Source organism: Anas acuta, chromosome 2, assembly GCF_963932015.1.
Source record: "Anas acuta chromosome 2, bAnaAcu1.1, whole genome shotgun sequence".
Classification (NCBI taxonomy): domain Eukaryota; kingdom Metazoa; phylum Chordata; class Aves; order Anseriformes; family Anatidae; genus Anas; species Anas acuta.
The window spans coordinates 140,592,109-140,602,687 of record NC_088980.1 but is presented as its reverse complement, the minus strand read 5'-3'; the positions used below and the strand labels follow the sequence as shown (position 1 = coordinate 140,602,687).

Here is a 10,579-nt window from a genome sequence, read left to right as displayed (position 1 = left end):
TAAGCAGACAGCTTTCTGCTGATGCATGGAGAGGAAAAAACATTTTAACAAAGATAAAGTCTGAGAGTAGAATATAAGCTGGTATAGTGAACAATTGCTCTTGAAGCTATACGACTATAAAATGTTACAAATACTGTTCGGGCATGTAAGTATAAAAGTGGTATATGAGAGTGTGACATTGTGACTCTTCACAGAATCAAAGAATGTGTGGGGTTGGAAGGGCCCTCTGAAGATCATCTAGTCCAACCCCCTGCTGAGCAAGATCACCTAGAGCATGTTGCGCAGGATGGCATCCAGACAGGTTTTGAATATCTCCACAACCTCTCTGGGCAACCTGTGACACAGTAAAGTGCCCCCTCATACTGAGCCAGAACCTCCTGTGCTATTTATTTGTGTGGCTGGACAAGCACCTGCTAATAAACATAGAGTATTGTTTAAAATTAGTTCACCCTACCTTTAAACAATTTTATAGATATGAACTCAACATTTGTTCTTTGATCTAATTAAAAAAAAAAAAAAAAAAAAAAAGGAAAAAAAAAGGAAAAGGAAGAAAAGTCACTTTACATATAATGCTGTGGGAAGTTGGATGTCTGTCTTTAGTAACATATTCAAGAGCTAAAATCAATTGCAACTCAGCACTTCACTAAATCTTAGCTGTAATGATCCATGCCTATTCCACATGAATCAAAACATGATGGAAGAAGGAAGGAAGGAAGGAAGGAAGGAAGGAAGGAAGGAAGGAAGGAAGGAAGGAAGGAAGGAAGGAAGGAAGGAAGGAAGCGAGGGAGGGAGGGAGGGAGGAAGGGAGGGAGGGAGGGAGGGAGAGGACATGCTGAAGAGAGAAATATCTTCTGTAAGTGCAGCCTACAAGTTACCATTTGCCCCATCTTTTCTTCATGGGGACAATATTATTTTTGCATCAATTTAAAAAGCTACAAGGCATCTTTAATCTTGTTTCTAGATTAGTTGTGGAGTGTTGTATTTGTTCTTGAATTTTGTGTTCTACCCTGAGAGTTCATTATTTGCCTTCTTTGACACCAGAACTCTGTGCTTTTAGTTTCCACTGAAATGAGTATCATAGAATTTACTGAAATGCAATTACAAGATTCTCGGTTTTATGGACCAAGACTGGCACCTTCTGGTGAGCCAGAAATTCACTGCATTAAATTCACTGCAGAAATAAATATCTTCAACCATTCTCTCACAGACTGTGCTTTTAACCAGTTATTATTTAGAGATATTCCAATTTGTTACATCCATTTTACACATTGACTTTAAACTTTACAAGTTATAATAAATCATGACATATGTGCATGAGTAGATTTACAAGTAGGCACATGAGCCTGGAAGTTTAACACTTAATTTATTAATTAATGGTCCTCAATTTCAACAAATGATCACAAATAAATCAATATTTGTTACTAAGACTAGCAAGTTGGATAATGTAGTAGACTGACAAAAGATACTGAAAAGTATTTCAGTTTATGGAACAACAGAAATACAATGTAAGCTTGAAAAATACAGTTACTGAAAAACTACAATTTATTTCAATTTTTTTTACCATTATGCTCTATAACAGTACAGACACATTTACAGAAGCTGGATTGCTGGTTATTTTTACAAGCAGGGGATGACAAAGAAGATATTTTATACGCATTTAGGATTTGTTTATTTGAGTTACTGCCATGATTAGAATGCTTCTGTCACAGGTTATCAGCTGCCAGCAGATACTGAGATAAACCTCAGTATTTTGCTGTGCACACCATAATAACCCATTAAGTATCTATGACAGCACACAGAAACTCTTCTGTGGAGTTATTCAGATGGATTTATTATTATTATTTTTTATTATTTAATGTTAAAGTTATAAATACGAGGGAGAGAATAAACATTTCTTGTTTTGTGGTCAGACATTTTAGCTTTTTGTGTTCAGTAGCCATTGAAAATGGGAGCAGAACATAGTCTCCTTGAAAAGTTGCCCTGGTTGTCTACAGAAGCAGCTTTCTAACATTTCAGGCAGAGATTGATTTATGCCCTCTAATCCACCCCTACTGCACTATGCTATAGGCAGAAGATGGCTTGCATTACAAATAGAAAGTGTCTGTAGAATGTTTAAAGGATCCTGAGGTATACCTGATTCATTCCCTGATACTTATTGTGGTATTGATACTACTCCATGATCTAGTATGCTACAAAAGTTGTATGGGCTTTTTCCATTCATTAATTTGCTCATCAAAATTAAGATTTTTATTTTTTTTTTATCATAGATAAATTTCAATTTCTTCCTTCCCCTAAGCAGTAGAATCAGCCACTCATCTTAAAGGTGATTTCAATTAACCCAGTTATAAAAACTTAAGTTATTCTCCAAAAACATTTTATTTTTATCTTACTTTACTGCCAGTTTCATCATTGTTTTTCATCATTGTTTTTAAGACTTCTGAGAATTACTTGTACAATATAAGAGGTTAGCAAGTATACCAGCTTCTTTCACATAACTCAAGGAACAGTCATCTCTTGGCAATTAAATTTGATGACTACAGACCCAATTAATCAGTCTAAATGGTTCCATGTCCAGTCTTCCTATTCCTTGCATCACCCAGTCTCATCAGATTTCTGTTGAATTGCATCCCACGCTCATTCCTACTACCTCTCCTTCCTGCTATGCCTGCTTTCCACATCTATTCCTAACCATGTCAGAACAGAGAGATAAAGAAGACAGTATACTAATTTGTAGTTTTTCCATCTCATTCAGACAATACCTGGCAGGAGGCCATTCACATTGAGAATAAGGCAACTTTCTGTCCTTGAAATAACAGCATAGAAGCTGCCAACCAATTGTGTTTGATGGGACATTATCACTGGATAAATTGTTTTCCTACAGCAACACAATTCACTTTTAGGATTTACTGCAGATAAGTATAATGGGAAGGTTGTGACAGTAATAGGGAAGAAGAGTATGATAGTATTAATTTGAAATATTTTTGTTTTGTCAACATAAGAATACTTGATGGAGATCATTCCTTTGGGTATGCAGTGTATTTCAATATTAAGAACTCTAGTAAAATCAAGCCATGCTTCTAGAGGTGATTAGCTAGGAGACACAGTTTTACCTGTCCTCTTCTGCATCATTGTCTTCACTTTTTACTATTGCTCTCAAAAACTTACAAGCAGCTACATTTATACTGTCTAAGAGTACACAAAAATTACCATAGCATGCCATCATGACAGCATTCAGTATTTGTGTTTCCTTTTCAATTATTATGGACCCATCATTATAAACAAGACATCAAGCATTTTATTCTGAAAATAAGAATCACATCTTTTTTATGTCTTATTTATGTACATCTTTTTATGTCTTATTAGGAGAACCTTTAGAGCTTAAAATAAATATCTGCAGAAAGGTTTAATGTTGTTAGGAGGTGAAATAATGATGAGTGATAAGCTTTGTTTGTTACCTAGACACTGCTCAAGAGCCTAGTGCCATAATTGCCTGCAGCAAGAAAAACACGTTTGTCTCTATCTCTTCAAGCAACAGTGAAAAATAGTCACAGACAAGTCGCTAAGTATTTTTCATAACCATTTAACATCTGCTTTCATACATGACAAAAGTTTTAACATTCATTAGAAGGGGTAAGTAGGGTGTCACAGGATCACGCAGAATCACAGAATGGTTGAATCTGGAAGGGACCTCTGGAGACATCTGTCCCTGCTCAAGTCAGGACACCCAGAGCCAATTGCCCAGGACCACATGCAGATGATGTTCTGAAGAGGAACAGTCTGTTTTGACTGTTTCAGCCAGTTAACAGACATGCCCTAACATTCTGGCTGCAGTGTAGTTCATCAATTATTTTTGAAAATACTAAAAGATATAGAAGTTGCTCCAGATGTTTCCCCCTTAATTCTTCAGCCACACGGGACATGTCAATGCCCACTCTCCATGCAACTGTTCTAGATATCTCAGTGACAGAAAGAAAGAAAGAGAAGGAAGGAAGGAAGGAAGGAAGGAAGGAAGGAAGGAAGGAAGGAAGGAAGGAAGGAAGGAAGGAAGGAAGGGAGGGAGGAAAGGAAGGGAGGGAGGAAAGGAAAGGAAAGGAAAGGAAAGGAAAGGAAAGGAAAGGAAAGGAAAGGAAAGGAAAGGAAAGGAAAGGAAAGGAAAGGAAAGGAAAGGAAAGGAAAGGAAAGGAAAGGAAAGGAAAGGAAAGGAAAGGAAAGGAAAGGAAAGGAAAGGAAAGGAAAGGAAAGGAAAGGAAAGGAAAGGAAAGGAAAGGAAAGGAAAGGAAAGGAAAGGAAAGGAAAGGAAAGGAAAGGAAAGGAAAGGAAAGGAAAGGAAAGGAAAGGAAAGGAAAGGAAAGGAAAGGAAAGGAAAGGAAAGGAAAGGAAAGGAAAGGAAAGGAGTGATGAGGAGCAAAATGGAGCAGAAGAGACTTTCTGTTGTGAATTTTAATGCTATATAAGCATTAGCAGCCCTGAAGACTACAGCTCTCTGTCTGCAAAACAAATATAGTACAGGCAGGAGTAGCATATGTTTTTTACATGTTTCCTTAGAGACTAAACATACTGGAGAGTGCTGTCATTAAGTGAGGCAACAAGTGCTAGTGAATAGGACATGGGACTGCAAGACCTGACACTGATCCTCACTTGATATAAATTACTGTATTTGTTTTATACCTTTGCTGTCTCTGTGGGACCAGAACAATTTACCATTGTTGAAAACTGATCCAAGAGACCTAAGTTTGTTCCTGACAATACTTTTGAACTGCTGTATGTGAATTTGGATATTTCAGCTTTCAATCTAAAATAAGGACACTGCTTTGTAAAATATGAAAATATATAAAAGGAACTGTGTGAGAAAGACATCATCATTGCTATTTGAAGTAAAACCATTCGAGTCCTAACAAAGGATATCTGCCATTTTTGTTACCATGGAAAACTTAGAGCTACAAAGTGAGCTCATATGTGTTCTCCTCACCTGAGCCTAATGGATGCTCAGTGAAAGCTGGGGGAACTGGCCATGCCCTGACACTCCTTTCTCCATGCATATTGCTTTCTTTTCCTGTCCAGGCCTCAAGTGTATCATAAAGTTTTGGCATGTATTTTGCAGGATGTTAATAGGGAGTCTGGAGCAGAGGCTTTGTGCATTTTCATAAAATAAAGTCTGTTTTTATTTTTTTTTTTTCAATTGTGGGAATTGGACTAGATTTGGACTAGAGTAGAATAGATGGCTCAGCTAGTTCTTCTCCAAAGTCATGCTTTTATTTTTCAAAATACATATTTATGACTCATATGCATTGCACATGACAGCACTGTGACTGTTGTGGAAATCATGTGAAAAACAAAACAAAACAAAACACAAAACATTTAAATGGTTGTGGTAAAGATTTTCATAAACCCTGAGTTATTTTTCATATATTCTATTTCCCAAAAAACATGTAAGGAATGTCTGCCTCAGTGGACAGGCAAGGGTAGATGTGTACATGACGATGTGTAGAAAGAGAAGTAATAAATAACTACTAAAATCTTAATACAACCGCCTTAGTTCAAAGAACAGATTCTGTGAGTAGACTCTGATCAGCTTGTTTTAGGCAGGCAATTTTGCAGACTGACACAGAACAGTCACTTATGTATGCCAGTGTAATTTAGAATACAAACATGAATTATGTAACTCTTAACCCATTCAATCTATATTTTTACAAGTCTTCTCTCTGTTGTAAATACACCAGTATTTTGTCCACTTTTATTTAAATTTTCCTAGCAACAGAACATCTATTGCTTCTTTTGTGAAATCATTCCCATGGATAATAAATCTCCCCTTTGATTATTCAGTCAATTTTTTTCTTTTCATAATTTGATCCCTATGCTCCTTTTTACAACTCTTTTTATTATGCTATAAAACTTTGCTGTGCTCCTGGTTGACTTCATACTTTAGTGATAGACTAGTAGTGTATTCCCTGTTAGCTACTTTTCAGCCATGTTATAGGACTTTGACTTTCTTGTAAACTAGCCCCTCAGTTATTATTTTTACCCGTCACTAAACATTCTTGTGTCCATCTGTATATTATGTTAACTAGGTGCCTAGAAATGTGTTATATAAAAATAAACATTTTTAATATGTTCTGTTAATATTTCTATTCCTGTAAAAGCTGCTCTTTCTTGGACTGATAACTAATTTGATGGTTTGTATTTCTTCAGGACCTTTCCTGACATTACCATTCCTAGGTATCTCCTCCATATATCCTGGATTCTGTTTTCTCCCAGAGCTTATAACTTGATCCTGTTTCTAATGCTTCCATACGTTCCTTCCCTTAGCATTTTCTGCTGTTATTGATGACTACATTGCTAAGCACTGTAATAAAATCTCTACACCTACACTTTTTTTTTTTTTTTTAATCTCTATTTGCTGCCTTTGTTTCATTAATGAGAGATCTTCTACCACTCCTTCAGTGGTCCCTGTGTTCTATATTTGGAAAATTCTGTAGTGTGATTTTATAGTATGTATCCCATAGAAGTCCACCTATATAAGTTAAATTGATTTTTTCTATGATAGCAAGCTCTACTATTATTGCACTACTTTTCTTTAATACGATTTCTTTTTAATTCTATATTTTAAAAAGCCAAGCACAATTTTTATCCAGATGTTTTCTTTAAAATGCATATTATTTATTGAAGGCAAACATGTTACTTTCCAGGAGCTATAAAGTGTGAGCCTTCTGTAGGGAGAGAGGTAACACTTCTTGGGATGCCAGCAGGCAAACACATGTGCTATATCCAGATTCTTTTGGTACAAAGGATTCCTTCCTCGGAACATGTCTGATAAGAAAAAGAAAAAAGAGGTCAAGGAGGAAGCAGACATCACATCTTCACTGTGTACCAGTCTATAACACTGTACAATGTCAAGGATCCAAAGACTTCATAACCTGAATACAAGGAGATCCATTATGTCCCCATGGGGATTTCCAGAGGGAATTACACCCTCCCAATGCCTCTGAGAACTCCACCAGGAAATATGGAAATATTTCAGTTTGACCTCCAAGGAAAAGGTCTGTTATTCTCAAATGTGTCATCAGTAGCTGTCATTCAGGTAAGATCCTCCTTGTATCCAAAACGAAAATCTGAATCTATTTGGAAATCTGAATTTCTAACTTTCTTTTCATTCTCAATACATATATATACACATTTATATACATATATATATATATATATATATATATATGTAACAGGTATCAGCCTCCATTTCTTTATATTTAAACATGTAATAGCCTTGGTTTTGCAACTTTTTCTTTCTTCTTTCTTTCTTTTTTTTTTTTTAATAGAATATGCAGTATGGACATGAGACATTTATTTCAAAGTCTTATGATTCACTGGTTATTTACAAGAAGTTTCTGAATTCATAATGTCACTCTGAAAGTATTTGAAATATGAGTCTTTACTGTTAGCAAGGCAAGAAATATATACTGTATCTGGATATGAAGTTGTTAATTTGTCAGGACTTTAATACTCTTTACCTCATATGTAAATGAACATATTAGGCACAAGGACCAAGATGTATGCCAGTAGCCAGGGGTATTTATTTTAATTCATTCAATCATCCTTCATCTAGAAATTTGGCTGATTTATATAACATGGGATGATTTTCAAAAATTCTTGATTATAAAGACATTCTTGATTATAAGGAAAGTTGTTAAGGGTTCTCTGGGAGTTGTGATTCTGAATAAAACACAATGATATGCAGGTTATTTAAAAGCATTACTTGTAAATATTGAAGCTTTCATGTCAAAAGCTGAAGCTAAAAATACATTCATACTTAAACTTTGCTTTTGGCGGGAGCTGAAGTGCAGGAAGTCTTTGTCATTACTTAGTCATTCACCCTTAGGAGCAATCAAAGAACAAGGTAAGCTAAAATGACTAACAGGAACAATGGCACAATTGAAAGCCAAGTAAATATAACAAGAGCATTGACTGTTAATAATTATTGTTTGTTTGTTTGTTTGTTTCTGTAATTGATATGCTATGGAATAATAAAAGCATAATCCATAGTTGTCTATTGCAGAAGGAAGAGCTGAAAGACAAAAATTGAATTGCATAGCAATACCTGTATGTCAGATCATCTTCTAGCTTACATAGTTGGTCTGAATTTATGGATAGAGTTGGGCATTTTTACACAACTTAGATTTTCAAGACTGTTTTGATTTAAAGAGGTTATGAAAACAATGCCCACAGCATCTGGAATCTGGAACAGTTGAGCTAAAACAAGGACAGTGAGCACTGTGAATCACTAAGTGCCAACATGTGATCTCATAATTAATATTGTCTATATGAGGCCACCTGCCTATTGTCAGCTGCAGAACCCATCCCTCATTCAGTGCCTCCGAAAGTGAGCACATCCTCTGCTGGATGAGTCATCGTGACTTCATGGAAGTGAGTGAAGCCATGGCAGTCAATACCAGATACGTATTACTCCAATCAAAATACTCCCCTTCTTACTGCAATGGGATTTGGATCAATACCAGAGTTAATAAGTGAGCACATTATACTTGGAGCCAAAATTAGAAAGAAATCTTATAATTAAAGCCATGTATTTGATCATAAGTGCATTAGAATTCATTGTCAATAATGGTAATAGACCTAACGAGCACACGTCTTACTTCACTTCACATTAATAGAGATGCAGGTTACTTGCTGCTATTTGTAAGTAGTTGCTGATTGATTTCCAGGTCAAAAATGGAAAGGAAGGTGGAGGGGTGGGGTGTTACTTACTCCAGAGATTTCAGAATCAAATTAAACTGAAATTTAGGTTAACTTTAACATTTATTTATTTATTTATTTACTTACTTATTTTAAAGAAAGAATGGCCCAAGTACTTAAGAAAACCTAGCAACTGATTTACCAGTGCAATCACTCTGCTTTTTTGCTATGGTAGTGCTCTACTTCCCAGTCCTTTAGTAGGAAGTAGAAATGTAGCCTACAGCTATCTGCAACGGAGTCAGTCACTTCAATTTAACTTTAAAAAAATCTGGCTGGCAGACAGGGAGCTGGTCTCCACAATGGTGATTTTACAACAAAGCACGTGTGTCAGGTAAAATTATATCTGGCAACTAGATTTCTACCACATTATTCATCCAGCCAGACAAATAGAAATATTTCTACAGTCCATTCATTAGAGGCTATTCATTTGCAATACACAGTAATTTTACATCTGTTTCGTGTAGTTTACAGCATTCTGCTACACACTGTGATAGAAACCTACTCCTGTGCTTTTAATTTCAAATTTCCCATTAAGAAACATTTGCTCTTATTATCTCTTTGTTAAAGGGAGTCTGTTAAGGTTATTGTAGATATTATTCCAAACTACAAGAATGCCATCTGATAGAACTGAACCCCTTGATCACTTGTCTCATTCCCTTAAAAATCTGTGCCTGGGTGGTCAAGCTGTGCCTCATAAGCTCAGTCATAAACAGGTCCACAGCAACTTCTATCAAATGAGATAGCAGCTTGCTTTGCAGAGCACTGAAAGATCTCACTGGAGACAACAGAATGTACAAAATTAATGAAAGCAAATGCATTTAGCAGATAATATGTACATTCTCAACCCACAGTGAGATTCATCTTATCAAATTTAGCAATCTAAGATTGTACACTGAAATCTAAGATGGTGGTCTAGAGTCCCTTTACAGTCACTAAAGAGAAACAAAAGTCTCACTAAAAAGAAATAGGTATGCCTACCTCGAATCATCCTAGAAGATTGCTGGAAATGCCATTTAATTCCCCATGCTAGGTGTTTTCTTATGGTTGGAGTAGTTAATTAACTTCTTATGGGAAGTTAATAGGTGTCCTTGGTGAGCAGACATCTGCAGCAGCGCAGCAGCACCTGAAAATAAGTTATTCAGGAAGAAGTTAGAGGGAAAAAAAAATGCGAGGGGTTTACAAAGTGTTAGGGGAGGAAAAGTTAAGATATAGGAAACACTGGGAACAGGAACATGTAATTACTGTGCTGGGGTAGAAATCTAAAGCCAAAAAAAAAAAAAAAAAAAAAAAAAAAGAGATCTATAAAGAACTGGATTGTGTTTGTTCTGCTGCTCAGGGAACTGCAAACATCAAAATGGCCTCAACATAGATTTCCCCTGAACCTTCGAATAGTTCCTTTGAATAATAGGCCCTTTATAGATTTCATAGAATCAAATTCTTTCAGTAGTACAATATAATACAACAACCTTTCAATATTTGGCATGGCACTGACTTTCATGAAACCGAGCTGTCTAAAGCCCTGCAGCAACGCTGAATAAATGGCAAAGACTCTTAGTGAAGAAAGCAGACACAGCTGCCCCTATTGACACTCTCAGCTTTTGCCACCACCATTTCAGGTCTCTTTGTCCTCATAACATGCACTGGGTCACATGCTGCTGGGTCACCTCTGCTGGGTTAATCATCTCCTTTTACCTTTCTCCTATTTGTATACACCTTCAAAAGACTGTGCCAGGGGAACTGAAGACCTATGACCTGGTCAACAACTGGAAAAAATAAAAATAAAAAAAAAATCACAGTTTTCCCAACAAGAAGTTTTCCAAGCAGCAATAAAGAAGAA

At 36.1% G+C, this 10,579-nt stretch overlaps 1 long non-coding RNA gene across 1 annotated transcript; it reads right to left on the bottom strand.

Moving 5' to 3' along the window:
- Positions 1 to 6,635: 6,635 nt before the first annotated feature.
- LOC137851410 (uncharacterized) lies at positions 6,636 to 9,853 on the bottom strand. The gene is made up of 2 exons (XR_011093161.1): positions 9,721 to 9,853; positions 6,636 to 6,807 (listed from the first exon to the last, which is right to left on the bottom strand). It is a non-coding gene; the product is annotated as an uncharacterized lncRNA (long non-coding RNA).
- Positions 9,854 to 10,579: the final 726 nt, after the last annotated feature.